This window comes from Athene noctua, chromosome 28 (assembly GCF_965140245.1).
Source record: "Athene noctua chromosome 28, bAthNoc1.hap1.1, whole genome shotgun sequence".
NCBI classification, from domain to species: Eukaryota; Metazoa; Chordata; class Aves; order Strigiformes; family Strigidae; genus Athene; species Athene noctua.
This window is the reverse complement of record NC_134064.1, coordinates 5235518-5249026: the sequence shown is the minus strand read 5'-3', so window position 1 is coordinate 5249026 and position 13509 is coordinate 5235518.

Below are 13509 nucleotides of genomic sequence, written 5' to 3'. Positions count from 1 at the left end.
GCGTCCCGACGCTCCGGGGTAGGCTGGAGGTGCAGTTACGTTCCCACTTCCATTCCTTCCCCGTACGTCTGCCCCTGGGGAAATCTGTTTGCCTCCTTCTTCCTCACCTAGCCGTTAATCTCTTCCTCCACAGTTGCAGGCTTCCTCCCTGCCCGCGCGCGCCGAGCAGGCCCGTCTGCCGTCGACAGCTGACGCAGCGCTCAGGAATTCGCTGGGTAGCCGGCAGCACATCTGGACTTGCCCTGTGCTGCGTGGCTGCGTCCCGGTCAGGTATGCAGCGAGGGAGGCTCCCCCCACTCCAGCACACACCTGCACCCTGCCGGGAGCAGCCCGTGGCCCCCCTGAGCCCCGTGTCGGCTCCTGCCCTGAGATGGAGCGGGGTTGGGGAAGGTGGGAGCCCCAGCGTGAGCTGGCCCGTCATGGGAAACCATCCTGGGCACAGCGTCATGGTGCACATCCCTGCGCACACACCGAGCCCCGGCAAGGCACAGGGAGAGGCAGGTGGGCCCAGCAGGACCCCCCGGAATGAGAGAACTGCAGATCCTCATGGACAGGGGCTAAACCAGGCTCAAACTGGTCTGTGCACCCATCAGGTGGGTCCCTGTGGGACGGGCTCGTGCCCTGCGGACAGTCACACCAGGGTTGTCAGGCTTTGGCACGACCCGAGGAGAGCGGCCGGGGCTCGGCGCTGGGGTTCGCTTTGCCCCCACTGCGGGAGCCTGGCCAGGCCGTGCGAACCCGAGCAGCCGGGTCTGCTGCTGCCTCCCGCAAGCGCGCGCCCAAATCCCAGCCCTCGACTCCCGCTGTCAGGGCATTTGACACCGAGCGAAAATAGTTACACCGGGGTGGAGCACGGGAGAAGAGAGGTTTTAGCTCTGCGCAAACCGCAGGGCTTTGATTTATGGAGCTGGCGCTCGGCAGACGAGATCCACCCCCCTGCTTTTTTTTAAATATTGTTTCCTGGCAGCTTAGTTGGTTTCTCTGCTGATTTGAGCAACGCTCCCACAATCCTGCGGGTGCCTTGTTGCCTTGAAAGCAGTCAGCTGGAATTTGCTATTTTAGGACCTAAAAATTGAAGAGAGGAAGAAGAAGGAGAAGAAGGAGAAAGAGAAGAAGGAGAAGAAGGAGAAAGAGAAGAAGGAGAAGGAGGAGGAGGTGAAGAAGAAGAAGACAAGGAAGAAGGAGAAGAAGAAGAGGAAGAAGAGGAAGAAAGTGTATTCCTGTGAGTGCAGAGGAATGGTTTAGCAGGATTTCACTCAAGAGGAAAAGGCACAAAAAAAATTATGATTAATTTTCAGTCAAGCGGAGCTTCGTGTTTCTATAGTAAGTCATAACAAAACAAGGCAGCAAAGCCAAGGAGTTATTTGTACCAGATGGGCCAGCGGTTGTATCTGCAGCTTTTCAGGAATCATCCTGACTTGGGCAGATTTTGCAGCCAGGAGCTCAGGAGTTCAACCATCACGGGCGGTTACAGGGTGCTAGGGGGGCCACAGCCCTTCCGTGTCCCTTGGCTGTCCCTGGCTGGCTGGGGGGTGCCGCTGTCCCCCCAGCATTGCCACCCCATCGGCCGGGAGCTGGAGTGGCTCCTCCTGGGCTGAAACTCGTCCTCCCCGGCTCATCCGTCCCGTTCGTGTCAGCACTCGCCCCGTCTGCCGTGTCCTCGCCCCCGCAAACGAGTCTGACTACGTGGCGTTGCCTCACCTCCCCGAGTCACCTGGAAGCTTTCCCAGGGCAAGGGAGCCCCGGCGAGCCAAGGGCCCACGTGGAGGTTTGGGGTGCTGAGGAGCGTGGGGAGAGCGCCCAGCCCCTGCCCGTCCGGGGGGTGCCTGTGTCCCTGGGGGGGGCTGCCCTGCCAGCGCAGCGTGGAGCTTGGATCTCCCCGACACTGGGAGCTGAGCCCTTGGTGAAACACCCCCCTGCAAACGTGCCGCTGTGTCCTGCCTTTAACGGAGAGATTAAATATTCCTACAACAACAACAAAATAATTAATATAATCCACTTCTTGCACCCTCACTGCAAACAGATGATGAAATCCCAGTGACTTGTTTCCGTGGAGGAAATTCGGGCCAGAGGGTGGGTGAAATGTTCACCCGCCTCGCTCGAGTCTGGCACCTCCGGCTGGCGCTGGCAGTGCCGGGACGGGCGCAAGGACCGGGTGAGTGAGTCAGTCCCCGATCCCTTCCACTTGGTACTGGGCTTAATCACTCAGTGTAGTCATCCTGGATGCAGCCCTAAGTGGATTTGCATGGATAGATTGAGTCCCTTCTCCCTTATATTTTTAGGATAAAGTGTAAGCAGATATGGCAAAGACAGGATTTTTTTCCTCTTTGCTAACAAATTATTTACGAATCAATTGAAATTGGCTATAACTTAGTTTATATTAATTTACTGCTCTGTGAGGGAATTACAAGATAATAAGATCAGTGCTAAAAGCAAGAAGTAGGTGTATTTAATGACTTTTCCCCCCTACAGAGCTATGAAGCAATATTGGAAGAGCGAGGCAAGGCTGGGAAAAGCAAATGAACCCACAAAATGCACCGGAGGGTTGGAGGGCTCAGATGGTACCTGGAGGAGCAGGATGAGGACGCCGGTATAATAAATAGTGCCTTTATTTTTGCACATGAAATTTAAATAGCGACCCCGGCACTGGATGTGAAACCAAGCTGGGAAGTGCTGACGGAGCGGGGAAGGGGCATCCCTGGTGCCAGGCAGCGTGGGCCAGGCTGTGTCCCACACAGGGGGGTGTGACGTGCCCTGATTTGCTTCCCCAAACTGGGAATTTTCCTTCCAAGTGGGGAGAAAGAAGCAGGAGGTAAAGCCGGCTGCGGTTCAGGTCGCACGGGAGAGCGGTGCTGGGGGGCTGCCCAAAGGCTGAGCCTTTCTATAGGTGACAGAGCAGGCACCCAGGGATTTAGGGCTGGGGTATGGCCTAATTCTTGGGAGCATCAGCCTTCATCCCTCCCGAAAACCAGCTCCTCATCAGGAGCTGAAAAAGCGGCCCTGCGCTGGGTTCACCCTGGAAGCTCCGCGGCGGGGAGGTGCTGTGCTCAGCCCTTCGACGGCACTCGGACATGAAACGCAGCAGAGAAGAATGAATGTTTGGCGTTTGATCATCTCGGCTGGGCAGGTGGATTACAAATGACAATTAGCCTGCGAACCCGCCCAGCATAATTGCGGCGGGGCTGTGCGCGTGCTCCCGCGGGCTGTCCCACAGAATGGAAAAGAAACCGGCTCAGGCGTCCTGTCGGGGGGGAAAATCCTGCGGTGGGGATCTGCGAGACAGCGAGAGAGGAGCTTATGTGTGCAGCCAGGGAGGATCTCGGCTGGTGCTGGTGGTGACTACTTAGTGTCACACGGGCTTTGCTTTAAGCTTTGCAAGGCTGTTGTGCTGGGGGTGATGCATATTAATCGGCTCATCCCCGCTGTGGCCAAGCCACCAGCTGATATCCCTGACGTGCCCGTGATATTGTCCTCATTGTGCTGCACAAAGCCATTTCCAGCCAGGGCTGGGGATTTTTCTTGTTTTGGTTGAAGTGGAGGGGAGAATCTACCCAGCTAATCCCCTCCGACCGTGCCCCTCCTGAGGGGGTTTCAGGATAAAGCGGAGCGACGTGGCCCCGACACGACACGTGTCAGCGCTCTCCCCTTGCACGCTCTGTAATTTTAGGTAAAATAAAGCCAGTCAAAGCTGGAATGAAAAGTAAACTCCACGTGGCTTTCCCAGCCTAGCAGGCAGACTTCCACTCGGTGAGGTCAAGCCTACCTAAACCCAACTCTTGGGTCCCTTCAGAGCCCTGAGAAGTGGCTGGCAGCCCTGGTTTCAATCCCAGCCACTTTTAGCAGTAAAAACCCCAGAAGGTCATGAGAAAAGTGTGTTGCATCCGATCTTATGGAGGCAGATTGAAATTTCCTCTTCCGCTTCTGGGATTCATCCGCTCCTTTCCCATTAAAATTAACGGTAAGAGCATATCTCAGCTCCTTGGTAGCTCTTCAGCCTCTTCCTTTGCCTGATGCTAAAATAGAGACAAGCCCAGACTGCATCCCCAGAGCCTCAGAGCAGAGTTTGCCTTTGCAGTTAAACAAAGCAGCTTCCCCTGCCCAGCGGAGTTGCAAAACAGCGAATAGTTGCTGCGTGGTTCTCGGTATTGATCTGTGATGCTAATCTGGGTATCTGTTAGCTGGACATCCCAGTCAATCCACAAAATCTTGTTTGTCTAGTCCAGAGCTCATGCAACCGGAATTCTCCTAAAGCATCATCCTGGCGTAATTTTATTACACAAGCTCTGATAGTAAACACAGTTTCTAGTCCTCAGGGCCAGAAAGAGAAGCTGGAAAATTTGACTCCTCAGGGCATTTAAGACAAAAAGCAAACATACACAGCCCCTCAGATATATTATCTTTTAGAGCACTGTGCACTCCAAACCCTGCGTACAGTTTGCGGAGGGAGCTGGTGGATGGTATCTCGGCGGGTGAAGGCGGCGAGTGGCTAATCCCAAGCTGCAGGCAGGAGCCAGAGCCCGACATTACATCTGGGCTCAGAAACAAATCAGCTGCAACGCTGAAACACCCCGAACCTCTGTGCTGTTCCGACCCCGGAGCTCAGGTGAGGTTTCTCACCAGGTAGAGAGGAGCAGAGGTTTTCCCTCTTGCAGCCTTTTCCTCCCTCTCCTCCCCTCCTCCTTGGCATTACTCACTGGGTTATGCAATGCTTATCTCCCAGCACGGCACACACGCCAATAACCAGTTGGGCAGCAAAAATATTCTGCTGGAAAAAGCAGTTTGTCCGACTCTGCCTGCCTCGTTCCCAGGACTCACCCCGAATATTGTACAAGCTGCTTTTCTACTGCTTACCAGGGGAAAAAGAAGAGGAAAAAGGGCCTGGTTTTCTCTTGGGACTATTCAATGTGCGGCTCAGCTCGGTTTGCTTCTGCTTCATTGGCCTACAAATCCAAATCCTCTTAAATAATTCAGCAGAGCTGCCGCACTACAGGTCTAAATAATTCATCCTGGATCTTTGAGGAGGGAAATATGGTTACATCACCCTTCAGAGCAAAGCTTTTGGGGCTCTTCCACTCCTTTCCAGAGCAAAGTTTCCCTCTGATCAGGCCAAGATGCTCCTGTTGTCAGGGCTGTCGGGAAAAGCTGCCGTGCTAAGGGCTTTGAAGGGAGCTGGATCCCACGCGACCCCCAAGAACCGGGGTCCCTCACACCTCCCTTTGCTGTGGGTCCCCGAAGGCGGGGGATGTCAGAGCTAAGCTTAACCTCAGCCAGGACTTCGCAGGGGAGGGGAGCAAAGGGGCATCGCACGGGCTGCACCGGCTGCGCTCGGCGCTGGGACAGCGGAGGCTGCTTCTTCTCCTCTTCTCCCCTTGGGATGTTTGGATGCTGCGGAGGGAGGTGGCCGAGCAGCCTGGTCCTTGGGCTCTGCTGGGGGAGGACATCGGGGAGGGGCAGGGAAGGGGTGGCCGTGGCGGGGTGGGAGCTGTCGAAACACCCGCGTGGTGGTTGCAAATCCCTTTCGCCAGCGATGGCTCTCCCACGGGGGAGTGTTGAGCAACTCCTGTCAGCAGCTGACGGATTTCTTCATGAATTCACATATGCCTGCTTCTCCAAGGGGCTGTTTAAAATTAAAAATTCCCCGTTGGTGGCCAGGGCAAAGCAGTGATCATTAACCCAGGCGGGCACAGACCGGTCGTAGAGGGCATCAGTGGATGTGATACCCACACGGTTATCTCTACATACTTCAGTTTCAGTGCTGGGTGTAAATAGCACACACTGTCCACGTATCATGCTGAAAGCAATTTACCTAAATATTGATGAAATTCTTCCAGGCCTGAAGCGCAGCCAGTTCCGGAGGTGTGCAGAGGGGCCGATGGGGCCAGCTCGGGGAGCTTTTGGGGGTGATGCTGTGCCATGTCAGGCAACACAGAGCTGGGTGGTTTTGTGACTTAGAAACAGTAGAAGGAAGCAGATTGCTGACAGATGCTTTTCCCTGCCTGTGTCCTGGACCCCAAACCCATCCTGGTCTGCACCCCAGACCCCAGATGTGCCCCAAGAAATGCAGCCTGGGGTTCAGACCGAGGGTGACAACATTTCTTTTGGAGGAAATGGGGGTCAAATAGCTTGAACAAGGAAAAAAATTATTATGCCCTTATGCAGTCAGGCCCTCTTCGTTTTCCCAACCAGCAACACCTCACACTGCAGGCTGCAAAAAATCACTTCAACCCCCATCTGGTCTCCTTATATTCCTTTCTCCCCTGCATCCCTCTGATAAAAAGCTACTGCACCGCTCCTTTCCCCCCTTACCCTTCCTCCCGCTCCGTGTGAGGCTGGGCCTTGGCCTTATCTCTGCACAGCGTAATTTGATTTTCCTGGTGGTGGAAGTGCTGGCAATTACCACAATAAAAGATGAGATCCGCAGCCAAGCGAGTGAGCCTGGTGGCTGGGCTGGCACCACCATCACCCTCCTCTGCAGCTCGGGGTTCCCCGGCCTCCTGAGCATGTGTGAACCATGCACCAGGGAACATCTCCCCCTCGCAAAAAAAAAAAAAATAAAGACAGGGAAGCATCTCCCCTTCTCCTCCTCCCGCGCATGGGCCAGCAGTGGGACGTGCCATGGGGATGCAGGAGGGGGATGCTGCTGCCCAGGGGCCTCCTCACCCCACGCTGTGCCATGATCTCTGCAGCGGCAGAGCAAAGGGGCTTGGACTAGATCCCAGTTTTGGGGATCACCCGATGTTGTTTTCTCGGCACCCTGACGGGGATGTGATGCCCCTCGTGCTGCCGCCTGGCCCGGCTGCTCTTTCCCAGGAGCTGCTGCTCGTGTTTATGGTGCCTGTAAAAAACCAAATGCGCTTTGCAGTTGAGCTTCATATATTATAAACTATAACCCAAACCCCATAAAGGAGCGAGTCCTTTGCATAATGATCACATACGTTTCTTTATGTGCTTTTATAGCGTGCCAGGGCTGTGGTTAGAGCCGCTCTGCACCTCGCAGATATGCAATTAGAGCAGCAGGAGAGGCCGGTTGGGGCTCGGTGGACCCGTCCCCTGTGGAGACATCGGTCCCTGGGTGGGGGGGTGAGCAGAGCTGGGGGCACTCGGCAGCCTGGGGCGGGGTGTCTGTCCTGGGGGGGACGCTGGCAGGTGGGAGCCACGCTGTCGTGGGGAGAGGGGATGTTCCGCACAAGGCTGCCGCAGGGAACCCTTCCCAGAAATGATGCTCTGATGCGGCCCGGGCTGAGTTTTGGGTTGGGACTGGAGGATGTGGGGTTACTTTGCCACATGCTGGAGGGAATCACAGCGTGTTTGTGCGGGGCAGAAGGCCTCGGAAGCATGCCAGGAAGTATTTTTAGGGAAGTGGGGTTTTTTTGTTAAAATCATGACTCAGCCCTTGTCTCTGCTCCAGTACAGTCACAGTGCAGGAGTCCTCAGACCTGAGCGGAGATGAGGCAATAGCTCTCATCGTTCAAGGGAACTGGTGAGCTGTAACTAACCCCCTCGCATCCCCCTTTGCCTGCACCCGTGGTTGGACCCTGCATCCTGCTTTTGCCAAGGCTCCTGAGGGGCTCATGGCACTTTTTGGGCATCGGTTAACCCCAGCTCTCTGCGCAGGATGAAATATTTGCGGTGTATCTGCTGCAGCTAGATAGAAAACAACCCCGTGGAACAGGGAGCATCCTCTTTCGTAATGAGGTTTTATCCCAACTCAAATACAGGATGTTTAAACTGGGTTAAAAGGCCCCACGGTGACAGTCTGGGGATGAAGCACCGTTTGGTGCAAGAGCCTCCCCTTCCTCATTTTGGGGAGGAGCAGGAGCCAGTGCCTGTGGAATCAAGAGCTCTTCTCCACCATTTGTTTATTTATTTTGCCCTGGTGTGAAGTACCGATTTGGCGACGCTGTTGCAAATTCGAATCCTTTAAATCAGCTTAAATCACTTATAAACACTACAGTAATCCAGGGATTTATTGACGCAGGGTCTGCATAAACACAGATAGAAACTGGTTTCACTAAATCAAGGCAAAACCCGAAGCAGCTATTCTTCCCTGCTTTTTCTCTAGAGTAGTTTAAACCAGTTTCAAGTTGATTTAAACTAAGCTTGGCTGGGGGGGGGGGGGGCAGGACACTTGACGCTTTCCCAACTGCTCTCTGCTGGAAACATCCAAGTGACCCTTCAGCAGCTCTGCAGGCTCCTGGCCCAACACACACCTCCTGGATTTGCGCATCCATCAGAGATAACCCTGCCCAGATACCAGTTTTGAAGCCCAAGAGCTTGTAAGAAAATGCTGTTTGTTTTTTTTTTTTTTTCCCCAAGAGCCCACCCCAACAATCACAGCAGTGATGGGCCTCTCAACCCAGGGCAGGAGGCTCAAGGGTGTAAGATCTGCTTTTCAGGAGATGGGGGACACCCACAAAAGCAGAGCCATGAGTGTTCAGGCACCCCAGAGCAGAACTGGAAGGGTTAATTGAGAGCAGAGGGCAATTAGGGAATTCCTGGCATCTGGGGAGCCCCCAAAGGTGGTACAGACAGGTGGGATGAAGCCCGTAAAAGGGGTCCCGAGGAGCAGGGAGGGTTTGGCTGCAGCAGGAAAAGCGAGGAGCTGAGGGGTGGTGGCAGAGGTACCCGTGTCCGGGTGTTACCTGCCTGGGTTGTAGCGGGTGTGGGTAGGGCTGTGCTGTGTGGTTGTTCCTCCTGCGGCAGGACAGAGTGGTCCCCAGGCGCTGAGCCACCTGAGCGTGTGGGTGTTGTTCCCTGGTTAGCAATTAACAGCCCGGAGGGAAAAATAAAGCAGATACAGAGATGCAAAACCTTTTTCCTGGCCGCTCTCCAGAGCGCAGGGAAGGGAGACGCGAACAGCCGCGTTGCAGTCTGGCCTGTAGCCTGGTATCCTCCACCTTTTGGAGGTGTGGGAGAATTTGCAAAATGCCCTGGGAAAAAGGGTCAGCTGCTTTCCCTGCTTGGGGGGCTGTTTGTTTCTGAGAAGCACGAGGGGCTGTGATCTTTCTGCGGTAAGAGAGGTGATTTCCCTCTTTGCTCGCACTTGGCAGCTCTGTGCAGCCAGCTGGTTAACGGAGAGAAGACCTTGGGAGGGGGCAGAGCTGAGAATTTTTTGGCTGAAAACCCAGCAAAAGACCGGTACCTTGTGTGAGAAGGAGCTGATGGGTGGTCGTGGGATGCTGGTGCTGCCCCGGTGGGACAAGCTTTGGGATGGATGTCCCCTCGGGTCCAGTTATCTTGGGCCTTTCTATAAAAACTCTAATTATTACTCACCCTGGGGTAAAGATTTGTATCCTCCCAGGAGGGTCTGTCTTACCTAAAAAGCTGCATTAGGAAGCTGAAAAGACGATTATGTGGGGTTGTAGAGGTGGGGACAGACAGGATTTTGCTGGGGAGGGAGTGGGATTTAGCAACTTGGTGCTTGCTGTGAGCTGAGAGGATTATGCTGCTGACTTGGGCACAGTTGTCGGGTTTAAATGGTCTTGGGCAAAATATTTTCCCCCTTCTTGTCTAGGTGGTCCTTAATGTACTTGTGGGCTATCTCCTGTATCTATACCGTGTTTGTTAGGTAGGGATGGGCAAAGACAGTGTTCTGAGTAAATCCCAGGTTAGCCTGAAGCAAGCTGAGTGGCATCTGGTTTGAGTGGTCCTTGTGTACTGTGAGATAAAATCAGGGCTGTGCCGTGCCTGAGTGGGAGACACCGGAGGAGAAAACAGGATTGCTGACAAGATAAGGTCTGGCTTATCTATGCAGAGTGTGACTTGGAGTCAGCACTCAGCCTAGACAGTGCAATAGGTAGAGAAGGCTGATTTAATCGCTTAGTCACAAGGTAATTTTGTCAGGTGAAGCCCTTCTAATGTAATGTATTTTACATGTAATTCCTGGTTAATTCTGTTAGATCTGCACGCGAGCAGAGGCATAATGTAGTCAGGGGTGGTGACTTTGGTCTTAAAGGATTTATTGAGGCAAGATTCCAGAGGTGAGCATGGACTGCTAGCGTCCTGCCCGGGGATAAGCGTTTTGTTTAATTTTTGTATCTTGAAGGAGGGCGAGCTGAGGGTTTGATTGTGCTGCATCTCCTCACCCAAGTGTTTTGCTGTTGGAGTGAGGGATGAGACAACTTCCACCAGCAGCCCATGGCCCGAGGTTTGGGCGCTCGCAGCTGTAGGACTTGCCTTGCCCACAAGAGGCTGCTGGTGCTGTTTGCAAGTGTCCCTAATGCCAGCTTTCCCTTTGTTTAATTCTCAGTCTCAAAAAATAACAACAACAATAAAACAAGACCAGAAAAACAAGGAAGAAGTTGTTTCCCTTCCAAAAGTGCGAGGGACTGAGCGCTTTCCAAATGTGCAGGGGGTCACCCCTGGGAAGGGTGCTGGGACAGGGCAGGGCAGCCCCTCCGGGATGTCCCAGGGGGGACAGCCAAGAGAGAAAATGCCTCCAGCCCTGGGGAATATGGCCAAAGTGGTCCTGAGCTAAGAGGGAAGGAATGGGCAGCGTGGTGGGTGAGCGGGAACGGGGCTGGTGCTGCCATCCTGTAGGACTCTGCCAGCTCCACCTTTCCGTTTGGCTTCATGGTTTTTGAGGATCTGGGACCTGTGTTTCCATGGGAATGTCCTGCTGTAGGGGAGGGAAGAACGGGTCCATTTTGAACCACTCAGCAGCTGAATGCTGCTGCTTAAGCCAGGGGAAAGGGAGGGCCTTGATGCCCACAGCCTCTCAAGGGCAGAGCAGGGACCTGGGAAGAGGTGAAGATGAGCTGTTGAGTATCTCCTGGCTGGGGTGATGAGGGGAGGCCTGGCCAGGCTCCTCTTCCCGTCCTGGCCCCCTTCTTGAGTGGTTCTGGTCCCCACCCCTCATGCATACTAAAATGTGTTTACAGTGTGTGTTATTTCACATCAACAACCTCTGTTCCATGCCAAGGGGCCTGCTGAGAGCCACCTGAGAACGGCACCGCTAATAGACGGAGCTCATGCATTTTGCATGTGAATAGTTTGGACTGGATGATTACAAAGCAGCAACACCCTGTGCTGGGCTTTGCTGTCTGGTTTTCTCCTGCCTATCGGTGGCAAGCAGCTCCTTGGATCTCATCCTCCACATTAGCTGAGGAGTGACGGCGCAGAAAGGGGGAGCATCAATCCTTAAACCAGAGTGTAATTAAAAATTTTTCATCTCTTTACTCCCGCAATCTGCTCTGGACACTGGTCTTTGCATTCTCCCAGTGCTGGGCCAGGAACTGCTGGTCCGAAAACCCGTGTGCTGTAATCAGCAGTCGGGCTGCCCTTCAGTGCCTGTTCTGCCCTGCTCTATCTCACTTCATCCATGAAACTTGGCGTGGCTGGTCTGCGAAAATCCCCGTGGATGTTTATCTTTTAAATTGTTGTGGATGTGCCTGTGCGTTCAAGCAAAGAGGGAACGGAGGCGAACGGAATGAGCATTCAAGGTTCAGCCTACCTTTTATGTGGTTATAAATGAAACACAAAGGCAACGCTGCAGATGGTAATCCTTGGATGATTTTAGAAAAGGCTAGCTGCTATTGAGAGGCTTTCTTGAAAAAGATTAGATGGCCCTTCAATTAAAAAAGGGCTGAGCTGCCGCACCAGAGCAGGTCACTCCCTGGCACTTGCTGTGAAGCTCAGGACGCCCCCAAGCCCCTCGCCCTGTCACTGCCTGGCCAACAGTGCCCTTGGCATGTCTTGTGTGCTGGACCCCCAGAGCTGTGACTCCCCGAAACCCCCAAAGGGAGAAAAAACTCTCATGGTTTCCCAGGAGATTCCAGCACGCAACAAGTAATTTAATTACTTTAATAAGAATAATCTAGGAAATTGATTTGTAACTAGGCTTAAATTTCGCAAACATCAAATGTCATTTTCTTTTTTTAATCCTGCTGCATGTTAGGGTATTAGCAAAACCCCCTTGCTGTTCCTGGGAAGACAAGCTTGACTGGGATGAAAAATCTCTTGACAGTGGGGCAGGTTTTGCTCCCTGACCTTGGCCGAGCCTGTGGGCTGGCAGCCACCGCGGGCAGCCTCTGCCTGTGTCACCGGACAGCCTGTGCTGCGTTCTGCTGCTTGTTCCTTCTGTCACCTTGGCAGTGTTGTCTGACTGCCTGTTCCTCCACTTTCCAGCCTCAGTCTTTGTTTGCCGTGTCCGCAGCGTTGGCCCATGGGCTAGAGACCACGACTTGCTCCCCGTTAGGAGACGGGGGACGCACTGCTGCTCTGCCACCCCTCGTCCTCTTCTAGGAAACCTCATCAGGGCCCGGGGCTGGGGGGTGGTTGTGGTGTTCAGAGGAAGTTGGTTCCTTCTGGCTGCACCACTTTGGTCATGGAGGAGAAGCCAGGAGCAGAGTTCAAACCATCTGCCCAAGTTCAGAGCTTCCAACCTGTGGGCACAGCGTGGAGGGGAGGTCAAAGCCAGTCAGGTGCCCCAACTCCTCCCCAGCAGTGGTGACTAAAAGCCCCTCTAATTTCCTTGCATCTCATTGTGTATTGATGGTCAGGGATGTTGGGTAACCATGGCAACTCATTGATTAGCATCCAGCCCCTGTGAAATGAAGAACATGCAGCCATAAGAATTACAAATGATGCTGTATTGTCTGCTGCCAATAGGCTGATTACTGCCATTTTCTGCCAGGTAGACCAGCTTTTACAGGCAACCTGGTGGTGTGTAATTACCATGCTGTGATTGATGCATTGCTATAGTTACTATCTGCTGTGTTCCCTGACTAATAGTTTTTAAATTCCGCTTCAGATGGAAATGCATTGCCTGTAAATGAGAGGCAGAGGTCTACAGAGCTGGGAGATTCATCCTGAGAGGAGCTAGTCTGGGCGTGGAAAAGTGCCTCATAATGTAAAATGTGGTGGTCAAGTGTGTGAGTCACTTGGGTCAAACTGTTGATGAGGTTGGGTGAATCGGGGGGGATAAACCAGGCTGTGATTTGAGGGCGAAGCTGTGATGGCACAGGCCGTTGAAATGTTTCTCCAGGCCTAAAACATTTGTCACCTGTTGATACCATATGGTTGCCTTAAAAACAACCTAAACCCAACAACACAACAAAAACACACACCAAAAAAATCCCTAACCAAAAAAATAAACCCAAACCAACCCCTTGGATCTGAGCAGGATCTGGCATCCTGCAACATGAAAGCCTCCCGCAGCAGGGAGCAGGGACACTTCTCACCACCAAAGAGACGCAGCCCATGGGATGCGCCTTGAAAACTGAGTCTCCAGACGTTGGTGCTTCTTCTATCCAGCACCCCGCAGCGGCAGGGAGGGACGTGGGGTGGGTGGATGCTCTGCAGAAGGTGGAGCGTTGTCCTCGCAGACGTAGCTGTGAAGCTGTCCCAGCTGCACGGCGCCGCTGGCAGAGCTGGCTGCTGATGAGTCAGTGACTGATGTTCAGCCCTCGGTGCTCCAAGCCTGTCCTGGAAAGGGATCAGGCAGATCTTGGCTCAGATCTGGAGGGCTCAGATGGACTTAGCCTCTCCTGGGGTGAGGATGCCAAGCAG